The 25,428-nt window shown below is 44.7% G+C and overlaps 1 protein-coding gene across 7 annotated transcripts in view; it reads left to right on the top strand.

Annotated features, from left to right (window-relative positions):
* The first annotated feature begins 9,110 nt into the window (after positions 1–9,110).
* CDKL5 (cyclin dependent kinase like 5) overlaps positions 9,111–25,428 on the top strand; it is a 442,123-nt gene continuing 425,805 nt past the window's right edge. For 4 of the 7 annotated variants that reach the window (XM_069761532.1, XM_069761531.1, XM_069761527.1 and 1 more), the window contains exon 1: positions 9,140–9,258. The gene's annotated coding sequence lies outside the window, so the exon portion shown is untranslated. Of the gene's footprint in view, positions 9,259–25,428 lie in introns of all 7 variants that reach the window. The other 3 variants (XM_069761530.1, XM_069761526.1, XM_069761528.1) reach the window with 2 other exon arrangements.

Below are 25,428 nucleotides of genomic sequence, written 5' to 3'. Positions count from 1 at the left end.
TTTTCGGTTTCAGCACACCAAAATACATGGAAATTAGATGAAAATAATCAAACAGCTTTTTAGTCGCAGACCTTATCGGCTATTCTGCTGTCTATGAAATATAAAGATATATATATATGTGTGTGTCACACACACACATATATATATATATATATATATATATATATATATATATATATAGTACAGACCTAAAGTTTTTCTGTATTTGCATGACTATGAAAATTGTACATTCACACTGAAGGCATTAAAAAGTATGAATTAACACATGTGGAATTATATACTTAACAAAAAAGTGTGAAACAACTGAAATTACGTCTTATATTCTAGGTTCTTCAAAGTAGCCACCTTTTGCTTTGATGACTGCTTTGCACACTCTTGGCATTCTCTTGATGAGCTTCAAGAGGTAGTCACCGGGACATGTGTTAATTCATAGTTTTGATGCTTTCAGTATGAATGTACAATTTTCATAGTCATGAAAATACAGAATAATCTTTAAATGAGAAAGTGTGTCCAAACTTTTGGTCTGTGCTGTATATATACATATATATATATATATATATATATATATATATATGTATTCTACGTGTATATATCTATTCCATTCTAACCTATTCTATACTGTACATAGCAGATCATTTGCCAGCTTTTAATCCATATATATATATATATATATATATATATATGTTTTGAAGATATCCTAGGCACGCCTTCCCCTGGATATCCAGGTCAGCAGGTCATGGCCCAGGCACCTCTTTCTCTCCCAGAACTGTCACGCCCCTGGCGAGACATGACTGCCCCAGCACCCCGCCTCCTGCAGATCTCAGACCGAGTCACGGGTCACAGCCTGCACTTGATCCAGGTGCCCCCAAGAACAACTCACCAGCTGCAGCCCAACGGCCCTGCCGTGCGTGCAACCGCAGCGCCGTCATCTGGCTGAGCTGGCCGGCACCCGGGACACACCACCAGGCTCCGCCCTGACGCGGCGCCATAGCGACCCTGGCCACATCACCAGGGACGCCGACCATGTCACAGGGCCTGCCAAGGACTTGTCACCAGCCGAGCCCCTGGATGGTCCCCGGACTGCCCTGGCGGCTCACACGGCACTCCCCCGCAATCCTGGTAGCATGCTGGGCAGCGCCACGACGGAGACCACACAGAATCTACAGAGGCATAGTGGCACTTCCATGGACCCCGCACAGGCTGAGGCAGGAGACCCCTGCTACCTGAACTGATCAGCAGGGCCTGAGATCCGTCGAATCTTCCTTCACAGGTACGCCTGTAGGAAAAAGGGTTCCGTCACAGACAGGAAACCAACTGATGTGTGGGAGAGGTGCCGCCCTTTTATAACTGTAGGTTTCCTGTCCCTGAAGGGCGGATCCCCTCTCTCGTAGTGCTGTCATGGGAAACCAAATAAATCCATATTTTCTTATATGTAAATGAGCTGTTCATCAGTACTATGGGCCGGACACTGATCTGCATGAGAGTCCCTTGTACAAGGTACTATTTGGTCACTCTGTGGTGGCAATGTGTTCTGGCCATGGTGTGGCAGTATTCATTGTATGTGATATTATTTGGTCAGTATGTGGTGGTGACATGTTGTCTGGTCATGGTGTAATGGTATTTGTTCCTTGTATGTGGTATTATTCAGTCACTATGTGGTGATAATATGTGATCCGGCTATGGTGTGACATTATTTGCCCTTTGTATATGGTATTATTCAGTCACTATATGGTGATAATATGTGGCCTCGTCATGGCGTGGCGGTATTTGTCCATGGAATATTATATTATTTGGCCACTATGTGGTCTAGTCATGATGTGGTGATATTTGTCCCTGGTATGTGGTATTATTCGGTCACTATGTGATGGTAACATGTTGCCTGGTCATGATGTGGCGGTATTTGTCCCTGGTATGTGGTATTATTCCATCACCATGTGGTGGTGATATGTGGTCTGATCATGGTGTGGCGGTAGTGGTTCCTTGTATGTGGTATTACTCGATCAATATGTGGTGGTAATATGTGGCCTGGTCACAGTGTGACAGTATTTGTCCCTTATGTGTGGTATTATTGGTTATTCTAAAAAATGTATGTGGTATGCGTTATGCCTAAAGGTACCTTCACACTGACCAACTTCACAACGATATCGCTAGCGATCCGTGACGTTGCAGCGTCCTGGATAGCGATATCGTTGTGTTTGACACGCAGCAGAGATCTGGATCCTGCTGTGACATCGTTGGTCGGAGCAGAAAGTCCAGAACTTTATTTTGTCGCTGGATCTCCCGCAGACATCGCTGCATCGGCGTGTGTGACGCCGATTCAGCGATGTCTTCACTGGTAACCAGGGTAAACATTGGGTTACTAAGCGCAGGGCCGCGTTTAGTAACCCGATGTTTACCCTGGTTACCAGTGTAAATGTAAAAAAAACCAAACACTTCATACTTACATTCCGGTGTCTGTTGCGTCCCTCGGCGTTCTGCTTCCCTGCACTGTCAGCGCCGGCCAGCTGTAAAGCAGATTACAGCGGTGACGTCACCGCTGTGCTTTACGGCCAGCCGGCGCTCACAGTCAGTGCAGGAAAGCACAGCGACGGGGGACAGACACCGGAATGTAAGTATGTAGTGTTTGTTTTTTTTTACATTAGCACTGGTAACCAGGGTAAACATTGGGTTACTAAGCGCGGCCCTGCCCTTAGTAACCCGATGTTTACCCTGGTTACCAGGGGACTTCGCATAGTTGGTCGCTGGAGAGCTGTCTGTGTGACAGCTCTCCAGCAACCACACAGTGACGCTGCAGCGATCGGGATCGTTGTCTAGATCGCTGCAGCGTCGCTAAATGTGACGGTACCTTATAAGGCTATGTTCACACGTATGTCTTTGGTGTGTTTTTTTATGCAAAGTTTAACTGTGTTTTACAGTATCAGCTATGTCTATGAGATTTCGGAAATCTTCTGCACAGCTTGTTTTTTTTTTTTGTTCTCAGTATTTTGTCCACATCTTTATTTTTGCAGAATTATTATTACTATTTACAGAATGCAGCCTTTCACTTGTTTCAATGTTTTTTTTCAGCGTTTTTCACCCATTGAAAGCAATGAGTGGTGGAAAAAACGCTGAACAAATGGAGGTTTTGCTGCGTTGTTTGTGCCAAAACCTGATAAAGTTGAATCAGATTTTTTCGGCAATAAACTTTATCAGCATACACAAGAGATAAATGTAACCTGACAAAAACGCAAGAAAAAACACTGCAAAAAAAACACAACAAAAACTAAGCAAAACCTGCTTTTTTTGCAGCGTTTTTCCCAAGAGAGAAGGTTTTGCCTGAGGGAAAAAATGCACCAAAAACGCAACTTCTGAACATAGGCTACTTTCACATTTGCGTTTAAATCCGCATTTATTCCGCATCCGCAAGTGGTGGAAAAAACGCATATAAACGCGTACAAACACGGCGTTTTTTAAACGCATGCGGTAACACATGCGGCTAAACAAACGCCGCGTTTGTACTCGTTTATATGCGTTTTATATTGCGTTTGTGTTTTTTGTACGCATGATGAGAAATTTCCCAAGAGAAAAATCTAGATAACCAGACATCGCCAATGGGACTACAGAGGGCGTGTATTATGGTCTTTCTTTATATAGACCCCTAAACAGCTGTAATCTTCAGATTTTGCTCCTGTATCCAGTGTCATGATGGATCTTCGCATGGAGAGCTTTTATTTCAACCTGGATTTAAGCATCAAGCTGTTTCTTGCCTGTGCTTTTGCTTGGGAGCAAGACAGAAATCGTGAAAGATGGAGAAGGAGACAACGTCGGCGTTTTTGGAGACACCCCATAATCGAACTACGCGAGAGCCGGGGAGCCTATCACACGCTGTATGGCGAGCTTAATGTCAACCCGGAGAAATTCCATGAATATACAAGGATGTCGCAAGACTCGTTCCGAGATTTGCTTGCTCGTGTCCAAGGAACCATACGGAGACAGGACACCCAGCTCCGTAGAGCGACTCCACCGGAGGAACGTCTGCTGGTTACATTAAGGTACGTTACAAATCTAAACCAATGACCAAATTTTGTGTTTTCAGACATGTATGTTTTGGCTATTTAACTATCTTTCTTTAGCGTAAACACACCATCAATAGAATAGATTGTAATTTTTTTGTTTCTGTTTTCCTTACAGATTTCTGGAAACCGGAGAGAGTTTATCATTCCTCCACTTCCAATACCGGCTTGGAATATCCACCCTGTCCGGAATAGTTGCGGATACCTGTCGGGCTTTGTGGAATGTACTCCGGGATGAGTTTATACCCGTACACACCGCGGACATGTGGCTTGAAATAGCTGAAAAATTCTGGAGTCTGTGTGATTTCCCCAACTGTTTAGGAGCAGTGGATGGAAAGCACATCCACATTATCAAACCTGCCAGAACAGGATCGGAATTTTTTAACTATAAAAAATATTTTTCTGTTGTGCTCATGGCAATAGCTGATGCGGACTGTCGCTTCATCGCCGTTGACATTGGAGCTTTTGGCCGTGGCAACGATTCCCAGACTTTCAAGAACTCGGATATGGGCCGGCGTGTGTATGGCAAAAATTTCAATTTTCCCCGCCACAGCCTCTCCCCAACACTCAAGGTCCACCGCTGCCATTTGTTATGGTTGGGGATGAGGCCTTCCAGATGTGTGAAAACCTACTTAAGCCCTATTCCAGTCGGGACTTGAACCACACTAGAAGGATCTTTAACTACAGACTGATCATGGCCCGAAGAACAGTAGAGTGTCCCTTTGGCATTCTGGTCTCAAAATGGCGCATTCTTGCATCAGCCATAAATCTAAAAGCGGAAACAGTCGACGAGGTGGTCAAAGCCTGTGTGGTTCTTCACAATTATATAATGGCTAAGGAGCAACCCAACATTGAACTGGATGAACCAGTTGCACACCCACTGCCCGATTTCCATCATCACCCGCTGCGGTCAACTGCAGCAGTTGGTCACATGCGGGACCAATTTGCTGCATTTTTTTATTTAGATATTGGACGACTGTCATGGCAGGACAATGTTGTGTAAATGTCCTGTTGTAATTAGATCTGTACAAGTAATTTTCTGAAATGATAATTATATTTCTCATTAATAAACTTTAGTTTTGGTTGTGTTGACCATGTCTCCTATGTTTTTCCTCTACAAACCAAGGCTGTCCTAAAACTAGCAGTATTTGGTCTGTATTTAATATCAGTATTTGTAATGCAAAACCAGGAGTGGGTGTTAAAGGCAGAGGTGCTAGTTGTTATGTTAATATCATAATTCACCTCTAATTGCTCCACTCCTTGTTTTGGCTTACAAATACTGATATAAAACACTGACCACATACTGCTTGTGTTATGGCAGCCATGTTGCTTTACACTTGTTGACGTCATTGCGTCCTGATTCTGTTCAGCAGTATCCATTGGACACAGACTGAAGAGACAATGACTGTCACATTCAAGAGATCTATACTCATCAAGTCAGGTGTCAGAAATAATGAATTCATGATGCACATATAACAGCCTCATGAATTCACTATTTCTGTCACCTGTGCAGGTGAGCATAGATATGCCATGTGACCACCATTGTCCCTTCTATTTGTGTGTAATAGATTATGTACACAGAAGAGAAAATGGAGGTTATACAACGCAGTTCTCTACTCACCAGGTCAGGTTTCAGAACTAATTTTTTTTTTAATGACACCTGACCAGTTCAGTAGAGTTCTGCACTGTATTTCCGCCATTTTCTCTTCAGACTGCAACTGAAGTCACAGCAGAAATAAGAGATTATGGAGATAATACATCTATTATTTTTGAGCCCACCTCATATCTTTATACTAAAGACACACAAAGGTGCATTTTTTTTCTATTAACTACTGGAGATATGATGTGGCCCAAAAATTAAGTGTGTGGCGAAGTTTCTTGGCGCACGGTGTGTGTTGCCGGCGGCGATAGACACAATAAACAAAACATAATTGTGGCAAATCAAATTGTATTTATTTTTTTAACAACCAAAAAAATGTATTTAACTGCGCCGACTTGGGGTAGAGTGATGTAAACGGGGGGTGTGAAGCAGTGAGGCCTGGCTAACCGTGGACGACGCAGAGGTGACAGGAGAAGGGGCAATGAAACTAGTGGGGACTGGTAGGTCGGGGATGGGGCTTGACACATGAGAAGCTTGAGATGCACTGGAAGGGTGAGACAAACCTAACATTACAGACACAATGGGAGGTGAAGGGGGAGGAATGCTAAGAGTTCTCTGTTTTTTTTTTGTGTTTTTTTTTTTTTAGTTTGACGGGTTCTGGGAGGCACTGGTGGGCTGTCAGGGTCCGGCTGCACCGTGTCAGAGTCCATAGTGCTCGTAGAGCGTGCAGCCATGCCAGAGTCCATAGTGCTCGTAGAGCGTGCAGCCATGCCATAGTCCATTGTGCTCGTAGAGGGTGCAGCCATGCTAGAGTCCATAGTGCTCGTAGAGCATGCAGCCATGCCATAGTCCATTGTGCTCGTAGAGGGTGCAGCCATGCTAGAGTCCATAGTGCTCGTAGAGCATGCAGCCATGCCATAGTCCATTGTGCTCGTAGAGGGTGCAGCCATGCCAGAGTCCATAGTACTTGTAGAGTGGAAGGCCATGCCAGGGTCCTGCTGCATCGTGGTGGTGGCGGTACGGAAGGCCATGCCAGGGTCCTGCTGCATCGTGGTGGGGCGGTACGGAATGCCATGCCAGGGTCCTGCTGCATTGTGGTGGGGCCGGTACGGAAAGCCATGCCAGGGTCCTGCTGCATCATGGTGGGGCCGGTACGGAAAGCTATGCCAGGGTCCTGCTGCATCGTGGTGGGGCCGGAGGAGGTCCAAACAGGAGCAGCGGTTGTCACGGTGGTGGCGGTGGGATGTTCAACTGCACTCGTCATGGTGCTGGCGCTGTAGTGGTGTCCGCCTGTGGAAGGAATTGAGGTGGCCGTGCAGTGGTATGCAGCAGAGGTCGGCATTGAAGTTAATCGTGACAGTGAAGGCACAGTTGGATATGCTGTCACTGTCTGCTGGAAATACCGACTCTGCTGCATAGCCTGCACGTAAGCAGCATTTTAGGCCTGCATGACACTCAGCTGGAGATCAGGAGTAAGGTGTTCTGACATGCCGTGCTCAATTTGGTTAAAAAAATGATGAGCTGGCCTCTGGAGGTCGGCTTTCATTTGATCAAGGCTTTTGGTGACATCCTGTATACGTGCATTCAAGAGGTTATGTGAAACATCCATTCGGTCACCTAAAGCCTTGATTGCTTCGTGTAAAACCGAGCTCAAGTGCAAAAACTCGGGCATGAGTGACCTGTCCGAAGCCCTCTGCTGCTGCCGGGAGGAGCCCCAAAAAAAGGGGCAGTGGAAAAGGACTGCGAAAGGGGAAGACCTGATGGACCAGCTCCCTGATCTCCAGTTAGTGTGGAAGGCCCACTTGCTGTTGCGCTGCTGGATGGCTGGGACGGGTCCGTGGCTGTCAGATGAAGGACCGCTCCAGAACCGGGGCCAACAGTAGTGCTCCATGTGCTGTGAAAAAATGAAAAAGAAAATTACTACCAAATATTAACAAGACGCCAAATCCTGTGGAATATAAACATACATAGTATGGCAACATACAAAAGCATTCCAGAAGAAAAAGTAAAGAAATACGAATGGAAAGAAAGGAAGATTCAAGAGTATGACACTGAGGATACATAAAAAACAGTCAGCCTTGTATACGTACCCGCTGCCTTCTTTCCACCAGACCTTGACTCCGCTGCTCCTGCCCTGTCTCTGCCGCAGATGAAGAAGAGCTCTAAAAAAAAAAGAAAAATTCAAATTGTCCCATGTGTAGATGTGACAGTGAATACTTACCAATCTGACGAAGCAAATACTCACCTCACTGACATGCTCCACTTCTGACGGCCCAGGTAGAAACTCCTCATGAGATGATGAAGACATTCTGATGCATGTAGAAAGAAAGAAAAGCAAGAAAATAGGACATGTAGAGACAGAAAATAGAAAATAAAGGCATTGGCTAGGATATACTCACATTGTTCAGAGTCTGGTTTCCTCCAAGGTGCTTGCGTCTGTCTGCTCTGCTTCAGTGTCTGCTGAGTAGTGACCTGCAAATGTCCACTCCCTCCCTTTATCGCCTACTATGTGGGGGGTGGTTTATCAGTGTCTAGACATGTTTGTTTCAATTAAAACGCATGCGTTCTCGAACGCAACCAAACGCATGTGCTTCTGAACGCATGCGTTTATATTGACAGCAATGCGTTTTTTTGGCGCAAACCTTACGCAATCGACCGCATGCGTTTCCAGGCGACAAATTGACGCCTCTAAAAATTACTACATGTTGCATTTCCGCATCAAACCGCAAACGACGAAACGACGCATGCGTCGTCAAACGCGGTAAAACGCGAACAATCGCAAACGCATGCGTTCCTAATGTTAAATATAGGAATACACAAGGCATGCGGATATATGCGGTAGAAACGCTGCGGACACAAACGCAAATGTGAAACCGGCCTTAGCCTGTACTTTTCTGAACTAAACATAGCTGAACTGTAACGCCACACACAACCTGTAGACAGGTGTGGCGCTGTTTTCTGACACATTCCTGCTTTGCTTTTCTAATTCACTTTCCCCTCTGCTCTGAGCTGAGGGGGTCAGTCCCGCCCTTTCTGTTCAGCATACATGCACTGGGGATTCCTGAGAACGCCATAAATAATGCAGAATGTGAACACGGCTCCAGCGGAGCAGCCGCCCGCTCCCGGCACCTATTCCTACTGGACATGAAGAGGGCGTGTTATCTCACAGCCACACCCCCCGCTGTCACCCAGGACGCCTCCACTGACGGTTGCCTAGGAGACAAGCAAGTCTCCGCCCCTACAGCTTCTCTTGCCTATCCCGTCCCTCCGCATTCCACACCTGCAGTATCGCCCTCCTCCCTACAGCGCCCGCCTCCTGACTGGTCCTATTGGTTGTCTCCACGATCAGTCACTAATCTGAGGTATTGCCCAGGTTCCTATTGGTCAGCATCCATAGTGGCTCAACTGAAGATCGCGGAGGAGACGCCACTTTGCAGGAAGAGTGGGCAGGTGTTGGCGCAGAGGGGCGTGGCCGAAGGGCGTGGTAAAGCGGATGATGGGCGTTGACTGTCGTTTTCTTCTTGCTGGTGGTATTCAGTAGCAGCCCGATAGGAAAACAGCGGCAGAGGAGAGAAGGAGGAGGTGTGGAGAGGAGCACGGGCAGAGGTGAGTGACGGCACTGGCAGGAGCTTCCCTGTGCCCCGGGATCAGAAATGCCACCTAAACACGACCCCCTGCATTGCCTCTGCATAAACCCCATTCCCTGCCTGCGATCTCAGCCATGACGCCCCCTCACTGCCCACCGTCTGCAGGCAGCACCAGGCTGAGGAGGATGGCACCGCTCGTTCTGTAGCTGCCCTCCGCTCCAGTGCTCTGCTCATCGTGCTGCATCAGTGCCCACTATGGCATCGCATGGCAGCCGTGCAGGGGCCCGTGGGCAACCAGCCTCCATCTACAGACACCTACTGGCATCTCCGGGGATATGGGCATCCAGCTGTGCCAGCTGTGGGGGAGTCACTGCCAGTGTCAGTGAGCAGTGCTGGATGGCATCTGTGCAGGGCACCCATTGTTACCTGGGCACCCATTGTTACTAGGGCACCCATTGTTACCCAAGGTCCCATCGTTACCTGGGCACCCATCATTACTCGGACACCCATTGTTACCCAGGGTCCCATTATTACCCAGGGTCCCATTGTTACCTGGGCACCCATTGTTACCTGGGCACCCATTGTTACCTGGGCACCCATTGTTACCTGGGCACCCATTGTTACCTGGGCACCCATTGTTACCCAGGGTCCCATTGTTACCCAGCAGGGACCCATTGTTACCTGGGCACCCATTGTTACCCAGGGACCCACTGTTACCCGGGGTACCATTGTTACTCGGGCACCCATTGTTTCCCAGGGTCCCATTGTTACCTGTGCACCCATTGTTACCCAGGGACTCATTGTTTTTATGTTTATTATATTATTTTTAACATGTTCCGTCTCATGTCTGATGCTGCCATGTATGTAATGGAGAATTCTCCATATGTGCAAACCTGTGTATCCAAGATGTATTGTCATTGCCTTATCCTGGATAACCAGGTATTATCCATCTATCCATCTATCTATCTATCCCAAATCTATCTATCCCAGAGGTGTCAAACTGCAATCCTCAAGGGCTACAAACAGGTCATGTTTTCAGGATTTCCTTGTACTGCACAGGTGATAATTTAATCACCTGCAGAGAATGATTCCAGCACCTTGTGCAAAGCTAAGGAAATCTTGAAAACACGCATGGTTTGAGGCCCTCGAGGAATGCAGTTTGACACCCCTTATCTATCTATCTATCCCATATCTATCTATCTCATATCTATCTATCTATCTAATATCTATCTATCTATCTATCTATCTAATATCTATCTATCTATCTATCTATCCCACATCTATCTATCTATCTCATATCTATCTATCTATCCCATATCTATCTATCTATCTATCCCATATCTATCTATTTCATATCCATCTATCTATCTAATATCTATCTATCTATCTATCTAATATCTATCTATCTATCTATCTATCCCACATCTATCTATCTCATATCTATCTATCTATCTATCTATCTATCTATCTATCTATCTATCTATCTATCCCATATCTATCTATTTCATATCTATCTATCTAATATCTATCTATCTATCTATCTATCCCATATCTATCTATCTATCCCATATCTATCTATCTATCCCATATCTATCTATCTATCCCATATCTATCTATCTATCTATCTATCCCACATCTATCTATCTATCCCACATCTATCTATCTATCTATCTATCTATCTATCTATCTATCTATCTATCTATCTATCTATCTATATCTATCTATCCCATATCTATCTCTCTATCTATCTATCCCACATCTATCTATCTATCTATCTATCTCTCTATCTCTCTATCTATCTATCTATCTATCTATCTATCTATCTATCTATCTATCTTTTTGCATGACACTTGTTGTATGGGAAGGATACAGAGTTCCCAGTCATTGATCTGTTGTGCTCAGTTTGGAATGTGATGTACGTTGCTGTGAAAATGGCCACTTCGCAGTTGTACATAGGATAGAAATGAATTTTCTGAAGATGGAAGCTCGGAAACTCTTCCTGATCTGCGGATTGTAGTTGCATGTAATTTGACTTGGCGCCCCTTAGATTGACCAATATATTCAAGAATGAATATTCAACTGCCTGGAAGAGCGGGCAACAAACACAAAGAGAAAATCTGTCATTGTATTTTTAGTTACACCTTCTACTTTACAAGCTTGGGGACAGTCCGCAGGGTCCCGCGGGAGGTGGGCTTTCCTGAAGTCGTGAGTGAAGATCTCTTCTGTCGGTTCCTTATACATATTCGGCATACCACATAACGAGGCAGATTTACAGGGGATTTCCAAGCTTATTAAAAAAATCAGTCTGTATACATGGAGCAACAATGGTGGAATAAGTACAATATTTCTACTCGCCCATTTCATGACCCCTGTGCTAATGCCACATCCCTGATCGTCCCGTTTGGTCTTCTGTTCACCTTTCCTGCAGTGGAGGTGCCTTGTATACACAGCATGACCGCTGCTGCTAATCACACGTTTCAGTAAGCTTAGACAAGTGATTGGCTGCAGCGGCCACATGGGTTATTTGGAATATGACCATCATTGTTTGCTCTGCCACCAGGGTGCGCTCATTACCCAAAAAAGTAAGTTCACCCTAATCAATGTATATCTTCTATGCGTAAAACGGGGGAGGTCAGCACGTGGGATGGAGGCAGCCCCCTCAGGTCGGTGTAGTCTGCACAGTATTCGAGTATTCGGAGGTTGTGGGCAATCTGCACTGCTGGTGCTATGTCCAACAAACGAGTCCAGTTGAGCGAGGGTCACAGTGCGTTTAGTCTTTACGTGTTTCATTGTATCCTTCAGGTGAAACCACAAAGACTCGGACCGTTGTGGTTCTCCTGAAGAAGTAAGGATTCTTCGAAACACATAAAGAATAAACTGCACAGTTACCCTCTCTCAATTGGAATCCTTTGTTGGATATAGCACCAGCAGCGCAGATTGCCCACAGCCTCCGAATACTCGGATACTCCGTTGGTTTGCCATCTTGTGGCGCTGCAGCAGCTGAGATGCTTATTCGATACCTTTTCTAGTGTTGGGTTTCACATAACATCAGACAAAGTGGGGTCCGCAGTGTTAATGTCTACAGTTTGTGAGGGGTCCTACTCTTTGTCTTGTACTGGGACCCCTCGCTCAGCCTTTACCATGTCCCTTATATATTAGGATAGGAGATCTCCTGTGGTCTGATTGGTTGGTTCTCCGCTGCTGTGGGACCCCGCTCTGAAGGTTGACGACACAGGGTGGTGACATATGTTTCTGTACAAAATACCCTTTTACAATGACATTGTTACCGCTCTTACCGGAGCTCGAGTTAGTAGATTATGTAGAACACTGGTTTTTACTTTAATTAAAAATTAAAGGCTTTTAATAGCAAATCTCCAGAAAACCTTCGAGTTCTGACAGGAGTATTAAAAAGGATGTCAGATATACTTACCTTGTTCTGTCTCTTTTCTGCATCGCCGGAATCCTCCACTTTTTATGGCAGTGATGTGACGCTCGTGACCTGTCGGGACATACGTAGGATAATGCCAAATGGCATCCCATAGCGACCAATCAGAATTCAGCCTTTATTTTTTAATCTAAACTTGAAAAAAATGAAGTCTGATTAGTTTACCAAGGGGGTGTGGCTCACTGGATTCCCTGGAGGCATGCCTTTAGGCTGCTCTGCATTATTACTCTTAGCCACGCCCCCTTTAAAGACCATAAAATTCATAAAATTAGCATTGAATAAACAGGCCCAGATCTCTGGAACTGAATGGAGGATTAAAAAAAAAAAAGAAGAATACTCAAGGGAGCAACGGGAATGAAATACGATCAAAACCTGGCCACTTTTGACATGGTGACAGCTTAAGGCCCTGTGCACACGTTCAGTATTTGGTGAGTTTTTTACCTCAGTATTTGTGAGCCAAAACCAGGAGTGGAACAGTCAGAGAAAAAGTATAATACACTGCTCAAAAAAATAAAGGGAACACTTACACAACAGAATATAACTCCAAGTAAATCCAACTTCTGTGAAATCAAACTGTCCACTTAGGAAGCAACACTGTTTGACAATCAATTTCACATGCTGTTGTGCAAATAGAATAGACAACAGATTGAAATTATTGGCAATTATCAAGACATACTAAATAGAGTCGTTCTGCAGGTGGGGACCACAGACCACATCTCAGTACCAATGCTTTCTGGCTGATGTTTTGGTCACTTTTGAATGTTGGTTGTGCTTTCACACTCTTGGTAGCATCAGACGGACTCTACAACCCACACAAGTGGCTCAGGTAGTGCAGCTCATCCAGGATGGCACATCAATGCGAGCTGTGGCAAGAAGGTTTGCTGTGTCTGTCAGCACCACAAAAAGAAAACAGTGTACTAGTCCAAGATAATAATAAAATATAAATTTTATTAGATAAATATAAATATACACGGTCCATAAATGACAACAGAGGCTAAAATCAGCAAACACATGAAAACTGCCTATTGGAGACTAGAGCGGAACAGGCATATCACTACTCACAATAATATCTACAAAGTTGCCCAGAGAGAAACTCCTATTGCATCGGAAGCACAAAATAGTATTCAGATCCCATATAGACATGAGCAACAAAGTAAGAAGATAGGGGATACACATAATATTACATACCTAGTGGTAATGAGCAGTGAACGCTGCACCACGCCGTCACCACCCTCCCTACGCGCGTTTCGGATCAACCTTCCTGGTCACAGAGGGTTAATAGCGGCGGTAAAGGAGTGAGTTACCCGCAGCATAACGCGGTCCGTTACCGCCGGCATTAACCCTGTGTGGGCGGTGACCGGAGGGGAGTATGCGGGCGCCAGGCACTGACTGCAGGGAGTAAGGAGCGGCCATTTTCTTCCGGACTGTGCCCGTCGCTGATTGGTCGCGGCAAATCAGCGACTTCTATTTCCTTGACAGACAGAGGCCGCGACCAATGAATATCCGTGACAGACGGAAGTGACCCTTAGACAATTATATAGTAGATTTTTTATTTTAATTCTTTTTTTAACAGGGATATGATGCCCACATTGCCATATACTGCGTGGGCTGTGCAATATACTGCGTGGGCTGTACAATGTACTGCGTGGGCTGTGCAATGTACTGCGTGGGCTGTGCAATATACAACGTGGGCTGCGCAATATACATGTGGGATGCGCAATATACTACGTGGGCTGCACAATATACTACGTGGACTGCACAATATACAATGTGGGCTGCGCAATATACAATGTGGGCTGCGCGATATACAATGTGGACTGCGCAATATACAACGTGGGCTGCGCAATGTACACCATGGGCTGCGCAATGTACTGTGTGGGCTGGGCAATATACTATGTGGGCTGCGCAATGTACACCGTGGGCTGTGCAATGTACTACGCAGGCTGCGCAATATACTACGCAGGCTGCGCAATATACTACGTGGGCTGCGCAATATACTACGTGGGCTGCGCAATATACTACGTGTACTGCGTGGGCTGCGCAATGTATTGCGTGGGCTGTGCTATACACTACGCATACATATTCTAGAATACCCGATGCGTTAGAATTGGGCCTCCATCTAGTATATAATATTTCTATATAACATTTTTTAAAATATATATTAGAGCTAATGCAAATGGCTGCTGATCGGTGGGGTTCCTGGTGTCAAGACCCCCACTAATGGCACAAAACACCGTTCTGCAGTGCGCAGCTCTCGTATGTTGGGGAACAGCCACTTAGGCTTGCTATTGAGCCCATACACCGCTACGTGTGTACGCTGTATATAGGGGCTGCGCACCCATACACCGTTACATGCGCACTCTGTATATATTGGCTGCGCACTCTGTATATAGAGGCTTCGCACCCATACACTGCTACATGTGCACTCTGTATATAAAGGCTGCGCACCCATACACCGTTACATGCGCACTCTGTATATAGGGGCTGCGTATCCATACACTGCTACATGTGCACTCTGTATATAGGGGCTGCGTACCCATACACCGTTATATGCGCACTCTGTATGTAAGGGCTGCATACCCATACACCGCTACGTGTGCATTCTGTATATAGGGGCTGCATACCCATACACTGTTACGTGTGCACTCTGTATATAGGGCTGTGCACCCATACACCGTTACATGCGCACTCTGTATATAGGGGCTGCATACCCATACACCGCTACGTGTGCATTCTGTATATAGGGGCTGCATACCCATACACCGTTACGTGTGCACTCTGTATATAGGGCTGTGCACCCATACACCGTTACATGCGCACTCTGTATATAAGGGCTGCATACCCATACACCGCTACGTGTGCAATCTGTATATAGGGGCTGCATACCAATACACCGTTACGTGTGCACTCTGTATATAGGGCTGTGCACCCATACACCGTTACATGCGCACTCTGTATATAGGGCTGTGCACCCATACACCGTTACATGCACACTTTGTATATAGGGGCTGCGTACCCATACACCGCTACATGTGTACGCTGTATATAGGGGCTGCGTACCCATACACCGCTACATGTGTACACTGTATATAGGGGCTGCGTACCCATACACCGCTACATGTGTACGCTGTATATAGGGGCTGCTGTTATGTTTGCTAATGACAGGTGTTATGAAGGCAATCCAGAAACACAGTGTGCTTAGCGATCAGAGCGCACACAGTGATCTGACAAATACCCAAAAATACAAGAACGAGCTCTGAGACGTGGAAACTCTGTAGACTGCACACCTGATCCTATCCTAAACACAACTAAAAGCGGCTGTGGATTGCGCCTAACAACTACCTAGGCAACTCGGCACAGCCTAAGAAACTAGCTAGCCTGAAGATAGAAAAATAGGCCTGACTTGCCCCAGAGAAATTCCCCAAAGGAAAAGGCAGCCCCCCACATATAATGACTGTGAGTAAGATGAAAAGACAAAACGTAGGGATGAAATAGATTCAGCAAAGTGGGGCCCGATATTCTAGGACAGAGCGAGGACAGTAAAGCGAACTTTGCAGTCTACAAAAAACCCTAAAGCAAAACCACGCAAAGGGGGCAAAAAAAACCCACCGTGCCGAACTAACGGCACGGCGGTACACCCTTTGCGTCTCAGAGCTTCCAGCAAAACAAAAGACAAGCTGGACAGAAAAAAAGCAACAAAAAAGCAAAAAGCACTTAGCTATACAGAGCAGCAGGTCACAGGAACAATCAGGAGAAGCTCAGATCCAACACTGAAACATTGACAAGGAGCAAGGATAGCAGCATCAGGCGGAGTTAAGTAATGAAGCAGTTAACGAGCTCACCAGAACACCTGAGGGAGGAAGCTCAGAAGCTGCAGTACCACTTGTGACCACAGGAGTGAATTCAGCCACAGAATTCACAACAGGCTGCGTACTGATGCACAACTACATGTGCACACACACTGTATATAGGGGCTGCGTACCCATACACCATTACATGCGCACTCTGTATATAGGGGCTACGTATCCATACACCGTTACATGCACACTTTGTATATAGGGGCTGTGTACCCATACACCGTTACATGTGTACGCTGTATATAGGCGCTGTGCACCCATATACCGCTACATGTGCACGCTGTATATAGGGGCTGCGTACCCATACACCGCTACATGTGTACACTGTATATAGGGGTTGCGTACCCATACACCGCTACATGTGTACGCTGTATATAGGGGCTGCGTACTGATACACAACTACATGTGCACACACACTGTATATAGGGGCTACGTACCCATACACCGTTACATGCACACTTTGTATATAGGGGCTGTGCACCCATATACCGCTACATGTGCACGCTGTATATAGGGGCTGCGTACCCATACACCGCTACATATGTACGCTGTATATAGGGGCTGCGTACCCATACACCGCTACATGTGTACGCTATATATATAGGGGCTACTGGAATGAAAGCCACTGTTGAAGTGCTGTGCCTCATATGGGGTCATGAGCTTGGGTTCACAATTTTTAATGTCCAAATAGTTGGGCTTGTGGGCTAAGCCGGGCTTGTGTCCTGGCACACGGTGGAGCCGGGCTTGTGTCCTGGCACACGGTGGAGCCGGGCTTGTGTCCTGGCACACGGTGGAGCCGGGCTTGTGTCCTGGCACACGGTCATTGGTAGGGGTTTTGGCTGAAGAGTTGTCTGATGCTGGTTTTATTGGGCATGTCTGTAGATCCTGGTGATAGAAAGAGTCGAGTCTTCTCCAGCTTTCTCTTTCTCTCTTAAAGAGCTTGTCCACTGCATTTTCATTGATGGCCCATCAATGTCTGATCGGTCGGGGTCCAGCACCTGTCACCCCCATCGATCAGCTGTTATCGGTGTCGGCCACCGTCCGGAAATACTCACTTGCCGTCTTCTGATAGTGGCCGCCGCAGGGTACTGCACATCCACCTCATATTGATTTAAATGATGTGCAGTACCAAGCCCGGCCACTACCCGAAGACGGAGCAGCTTGGCAAGTGAGTACATCTGGCAGGCGGCCGCCAACACTGATAACTGCTGATCGATGGGGGTGTCGGGTGTCGTACCTCAGACATTGATGACCTCTCCTGAAGAAAGGTCATCAATGTAAAAGTAGTGGACAACCTCTTTAATATGTTTTTGCTTTTTCTGTGCTTTCATCTCCTCTTTTAAATACAGTTTGTGTTGTGCATGGTTGATCATGTGATTAAAAGGATGTTCCTTATTGCCTGAAATTCCCCTGTGGTTCTCCAAAAATGACCTGCTCTGATCTGATAATGCTCCCATCAGAAGCTGCATATTCTCATTAGTAGTTGTATGTCATGAATATTTCTGATTTTTTTTATTTTTAGAAATTGTCTGTATATTGTTTAGTTACTTAAAGGGAATTTTTAACCAGGTTTTTGCTACTTCATCTGAGAGCAGCATAACCTAGAGACTGAGATCTTGAATCCAGCAATGTATCACTAAGTTTACTGGATGCAGCCGTTGTGATACAATCAGAGTTTTTAGATGTAGCAGAACTCAAAAGCTAACCCGCCCATTCCATAGCTCCCTATGTACATAATATATTGACAGTGAGCAGCTAATAGGTGCTGGGGGTGTGGTTGGACCAGGTCACATGCAAGGACTAGTCCTGCAGTGATAATCTCGTGCTGATAAAACACTCATTGTATGAGAACAACAGCCCACAGCCTAATAAGTAACATATTCCTGAAATCAGTGTCTCAGCCCTTACCTCATATTTTTGATAGATTCCCTATAACCTTATTTTTTTAGGCAAAGTAATTCAGGCTAGTAAAAAAAAATTCCCGTGACTGCAGAAGTAGGTATAACAGTATAAAATTCAGATGTGCTGAGACCAGATAGGTCCAGATATGAGGATCTGTGCAGTAGATGCCTTCCAAATATGATTGATACATATTTAAAGGGGTTGTGCAGGAAGGGTTCATGATAACTTACTGATCAGTGGGGTTTTGGTCGCTGAGACCCTCTCCAATTGGCAGAACTGGGATTTTTTGTATCAAAAAATTAAGGAATACTGAAGCCAAAAAAGTAAAGGGGCAATATATGACTGAATATTATAAACATGTCAGAACTATCTTGCTTCTTAGAATCTTTAACTGTTTTTTTTGTTTGTTTTTTTTTTTACTAGAAATGAGAACATCCTCAAATCGGCGCTGCTCAACTGATACTGGAACAGTTTTTCTTTTTCTTCTGTGCCCCTCCGTTCTAAAGTTATGCCCCTGTGAAAAAAAAGATGCAATGTTTTTCCCTTCAACTGGGCGTGTTCCACAGAACTTCTCTGTGGGCGTTTTCTTTTTCTCCTCTGATGCTGGCCAATCAGAACGCAGATACTCCCACACAGCAGTTCTATTGTAGACGCCCAGTTGGCCGAAGTGAAAATTTTCACCATTATTTCCAGCCGGCATTACTGTGGAACGGAGGGGCACAGAAGAAAAAGAAAAAAACTGTTCCAGAATCAGCGGAGCTTCAGCAATTGGAGGAGGTACTCAGTTTAAACGAAAATTTCCAGTGAAATATAAGACTTCCTTGCAGCTGATGAGCAATAATTGGAAGCCTTATATATGGCGCTACCATTATCCAGCACGGACATATTCCTACATACACATATTGCTGTAGGTGCTGTCTCTGTATAGTACCAAGTGTTTATCTCAGTGATGGCGCTGATTTACGATCCCGTTTATCACCGCGGTAGAATGCCGTACCGTTTCCTATCATATTCTAGGTTTATAAATTCATTTTGTGCGCATAGATTTGGGAAGAATTGGTACAGATGACTGCGTACGTCTGTATGTGCCATGAGTCATTTGGTTTATGACTTTCCGGTTCTAATTTCACAATCTGTCAACGGTATTTTCGAATGTTGTTCAGTAATTAATGCAGCCGAAGGAGCCGCTGTCGAAGCATTTGTCCACATTATTGCCCTCCGATGTGTTCTGCTCAGTGGGATGACAAATTAGAGAAGCTAATTATAAGTGTACTCTCTACACTGAGCGACTTGTACTATGTCGCACCATGCACATCTGCTTAACACTGTGCTCCACATTTACTTTCTTTTTTTTTTTTTTTCCTATATGGAAAATATTTTGACCTCTGTGTATGTGGCGGGACGAGACGCGTTTCGGTATGCAAACATTGCAGTGATGGGTTTTCCAGATGGGAACACTGCGATGAATGGATGTCTGTTGTGTGCTTATGGATCGTAGAACTTGCACTGACACATACATACGGTATATTTTGTTGGCAGGCATTTTATGATTTAGCCTTACTTTTATGTAGTTTAATCCATTTTTTAATCTATACTTTTTTTTTTTAAAGCAATAAGTTTTATTGAAATTTACATATAGGGTGAAGAGAAAAACCTTAATACAAAGAGGACATATAAACAATTAACAAGCAAACGAACAAACAAACAGGGTAAGGGGAAGGAGAAGGGGAAACCCAAGAAGAGGGGTATAGTGTGTCCGATTCCGGGTAAGTGATTCAAGCAGAGTCAGGAGGGTCAGGGTTGGTCAGATGAAATACTGGTGTGGCAAAGGGGGTGTGGTTGGCACACTCCGCCCAGGGAAGCCATATTTTCTCAAATTTGCCAACTTTGTCTGTCAGTATGGCAGATAATTTTTCGCTTATCATGTACCAGGAAAGGCGTGTTTTAACCGCAGATAATTCTAGATTTGTTTTTTTACAAGCAGAAGCCATGGTTTGTTTGGCTGCCAGGAATATAAATGTGATGAGGGCTTGAGCGTGCTTAGGGGTGTTGGGGATACGCTTGTTAAGTAGGGCCTCCCAAGGGTTTTTTTTAAGGTTGATATTTTTTATAGAGAAAATCAGGTGGTATATTCTAATCCAAAATCTGCGCCCAATCGGGCATAGCCACCAGATATGGAACATATGGAAGCAATTTGGAGAATAGTTAGCGACTGCTTTAGCCACTCTGACTGGGGTCGGCTACCACCTGGTCAACACCTTCTAATTCGTTTCTAGCATGAGGGGATTTAATATTCCTCCAGTAGAGGAGGACCAGATTTGAGACCATTCTGAATCGGTCAAAGAGGAACCAATGTCGGACCCCCAGCGAGAAGTGTAGTTCAAACAGCGCCCATGAGAGGAGGAATTAATATGTGAGTAGAGGAGAGATATAATGCCTGGAGCGTGTGGATTTTGACGACACCTTTGTTCAAAGGGAGTAAAGGAATAGGGAGGGGTAGAGTTTTTTAGTAATGAATTGACAACGTTTTTAAGGTGCAAATAGCGAAATATCTCTCCAGGGGGGAGATGATGATTCTCACTCCGGACCGAAAAAGGAATAATCCCATCCACGTTGAAAAGGTGATAGATTCTGGTTATCCCTGCAGCGACCCATGAACGAAAGTTCCCAAGGGACTCCATGCCCGGAAGGAACTGGATATTGCCCCAAAGGGGGGTGAGAGGCAAGAATGGTGAGGTTAGCTGCGCGGAATATTTCAACGAATCCCAAATCTTAAGAGAGTGAGCTAAAATGGGATTTGAGACGTGTCTACGCTGAGCTGGGAGAATCCATAATATTGTATCGAGGGTACCCAAGTGAATTTCAGGGGCCTCCAGAGAAAGCCACAGAGGAGCTTCAGAGTAGGCATGATATAGGGTCAATTGACCTGGGCTGCTTGATAGTATTTAGAAAGGTTGGTAACGCCTAAACCTCCTTTCAAGCGATGGCGATAGAGGGTAGCTCTATTAACCCTAGTTTTAATCTATACTTTTATGTAGTGTAATCCATGCTATATTAAGTCTTAACACTTTTTGTTGTGATGGTAATTGCGTAATATCTTATATCCAGACATATTATTTTTTTTTTTTTATTATTTTTTTTTTTGTATTTTTCTTCTGCCTACCTCTCACCTCCGACATATTGTTTTTTCTTTTTTATTATTTTTATCATTTTTTTTTTTTTTTTGTATTTTTCATTTTTCTTCTGCCTACCTCTCACCTCCAACATATTCTTTTTCTTTCCTTTCTCTTTTTGCTTTTTTTTTTTTTTGGAGGGGGGGGGGGGGGGTTTACACAGTCACAGCAAAATACACCATTTTGTGTGGAAATACACATCGATTTTACAACAGTCACATGAACAAAATTCTGTGCGGCTTCAACATGTGAACGCAGCCCAGACCACACTCGTTACTGAGAGGTGCACGGCATGAATCATTCTCCTTAGACAATTACTAGTAATAAAATGGGCCATAGTATAATTGCCTGTGTCATAGCTGCATATTATGTGCTCATAAAGGGTGAATTGTCAAAACTGACTTTCTGATGACAGAGGCTCTGAGCTGATTACCATTCACTGGCACACATTGACACTTTCTCAGCCACAAAGATTGTAACAATGTGGTTACCTCAGTATACTTGCTCACCATTTCTAGAAACTCCTATAGACGTTAAAGATAATCCATCAGCAATCTGAGGACAGCATGAGGTAGGGGTTAAACACAGAATTCAGTGATGTGTCAAATATCAGACTGTGTACTGTTGTTTACTTACAGTGAAGGTTTTATCACCAAGACATTATCATTGCTGTGACTAGCTGTTGCTTGGGCATTTGTTCGCCTCCACCCCTCCTGTGATTAGCAGCTCACTGTCAATAGACAATGTATACACATAGAGAGCCTGGTGTGGGTGGGGCTAGCTTCATGCTAAATCTAAAAAAATTCTGTGTCAAAACTGCTGCACCCAGTAAACTAAGTGATATATTGTTTGATTCAGGATCTTTTTTCCTACATCATACTGTTCTCAGATGAGGGAGCAAAAACCTGCTGGGGTTCCCATTGATCCCATGATTGAGGCTTTAGAACCCTGATACCAGTGCTATGAAATCCCATCCTGAGTTGAGCGGGCGTTCTCATGTGCGGCCTCTGCTCCATTCATTGTCTGTATGACTGGCCCAGCACTGCATTTGGAAGTCCCATAGACAATAAATGGAATGGAGACCGCACATGTACATCGCTGTTTTATTTTGAAGGGGCTGCTGAGCCACATTTTGGGGTTCCAAGCCACAATGTTGGAGTTGCTGGGGGACCCTGAGCAGTCAACCCGTTACCCCCAACCCAGTGGATAATGGGTGACTTTGTCCTTTTGTTAATACCCCTGTAAGTCATATCAAGTATCGCGTCACAAGGATTTAGAAGTGCGGCGTTCTGTGGAGAACTGACTGTGACATTTTCTGGTATTCACCGGAGTAAGTGAGCTGTTAATATTTCTGATAAGTTATCTGTAAAGGGTAAGGTCTCCGAATTCTTCAGCACGTTGTTGATTCTGCTTGGTACGTCCCGCATGTTGCCGCCATGTTGGCCGTGAACTTACATGAAAGGCCGTTCATGTTACCATCACTTCACAGGAAAGTTTAGTAAATTTGTAACCGGTCATTTAACTTTAGTTATTTCCTGCCCTCACAATGTAGCTTGGAAATAAGAGGATTTCCTGCAACTGGTTACTTGTATTAAAACAACGAGGGCGACACCTTTGTTATGTATTTCCTTGGGAAAAGAATGCCTGCTGTCCTGTAATGTCTTAGGCCGGCGTCACACTCAGCGTGTAAAAATACGGTCCGTAATTTACGGCCGTAATACGCAGAAAAGTCCCCAAAATAGTGGTCCGTATCTCATCCGTAGGCAGGGGGTGTCAGCGTATTTTGCGCATGGCATCCTCCGTATGTAATCCGTATGGCATCCGTACTGCGAGATTTTCTCGCAGGCTTGCAAAACCGACATACGGACATACAATGGATCCATGTTCTCAAAAAATCGTAACATCATATATACTGTCGAGGCTGGGAAAATATTCTGAAAAGTTCCCACGCTCGAGTTCATATGAGGACAACCAGCAGAGGGCGCATCACCGCGAATGAAGGTAACTACAGGTCATTGACTTACATTCCATTCATTCGCTGGGGTTTTACAGGCAGGAGCACAGCTGCATTATAGCAGAGCTCCTGCCTGTAAAATAATTTAACCCCTTCAGATGGATTTACATCGTGGGACGTGACAGATCATCGGAAGGTATGAGATATTGTTGTTTTTTTATTTTTCCTTTGTTACAGAGCGAGGGTCTTCAGGTGGATTACCAGGATAATAAAATATTCCAACAACCTGTGTTTTTATTTCATTAAAATAGTTTGCAATATTGTGTGTGTTTTTTTTTTTTAACCATTTCAGACAATTGGATTAATAATGGATAGGTGTCATAATTGACCCCTCTCCATTATCAATCTGGCTTAATGTCACCTTACAATAGCAAGGTGACATTAACCCTTCATTACCCCATATCCCACCGCTACACGGGAATGGGAAGAGTGGCCAAGTGCCAGAATAGGCGCATCTTCCAGATGTGCCTTTTCTGGGGTGGCTGGGGGCAGATGTTTTTAGCCAGGGGGGGGGGGAACAATAACCATGAACCCTCTCCAGGCTATTAATATCTGCCCCCAGTCACTGGCTTTACTTCTCTGGCGGAGAAAATTGCGCGGGAGCCCACGCCAATTTTTTCCGCCATTTAACCCTTTAATTTTATAGCTAACAGTGTGGAATATGCAAAAAAAATGGGGATATGAGATGGTTTACTGTATGTAAACCATGTCTCATATCATGTCGGGTTTAGGAAGGAGATCGCAAAAACAGGGCAATTGAATTACCGGCTTTAAAGCTATCTAGCGCTGTATGAAATATTAATATATATTCATATGTGTCTCAATATATACCTATTCTATGTGTAGACATTTATTATAGCTATTCTATTCTAGCCTGTCAGTGTGATTTTACTGTACACCGCACTGAATTGCCTGGCTTTTCTATAGAACACCGCTGCGTATTTCTCTATTTCTCGCAAGTCACACTGTTGGTCCATGTGTAATCCGTATTTTTCTGGCCCCCATAGGCTTTCATTGGCGTATTTTTTGCGCAATATGGTGACAAACGCAGCATGCCTCGATTTTCTACAGCCGTAGAAGACCGTATAATACGGATCAGTAAAATACGGCTGATAGGAGCTGGGGCATAGAGAAGCATTGTACCGTATGCAATCCGTATTTTCAGGATCTCTCATACGTCCGTAAAACACGGTAGTGTGAGGCCCGCCTTAGCGGGAAGCAGGCGTTTCTGCATTGAGCAGCAAGGAACATAAGTTTTATTATTATAACCAGTGTTCAGAGCATGTTGGACCAACCTGAGCTGTAGTCCTGTAGTGTTAATCACCTGCTGATAAAACACTCATTGTATTGAAACTACAGCACACAGTCTAATAAGTGTCACATAGCATTACATAGCAAAATCCTGCTGACAGATTCCTTTTAACGCCTTGTATTTCTAAGGTCTGTCCAAAACATGATTTGTAAGACTCCATAAGTATGTTTGTTTGGCTGTACTGTTATAAATAACACTTTTGGGGGGTTATTTCTGTTACATTAGTATGTGTGCTATGAAATCCACCACAAAACTGAATATATAAAAAAAAAATGTAGAGGATACTTGTGGAAACTTTCTGATGGCATTTAAGAAATAAATTGGTTTCCTCGCAGATAATTAAGTGCTGAATATGGTGTTAAAATGTGATGCCAGCAGAGTGATTTGTGTCAGACAGAATTCAAGTAATAGATCAACCCGTAATGGCTTTGGAGGAGATTACGGTATATGTCAGATATTAGCCGGCAGAAAGTGTTCTGAGGTTTC

Source organism: Ranitomeya imitator, chromosome 3 (assembly GCF_032444005.1).
Source record: "Ranitomeya imitator isolate aRanImi1 chromosome 3, aRanImi1.pri, whole genome shotgun sequence".
NCBI lineage: Eukaryota > Metazoa > Chordata > Amphibia > Anura > Dendrobatidae > Ranitomeya > Ranitomeya imitator.
This window is presented reverse-complemented; position numbering and strand designations above follow the sequence as displayed.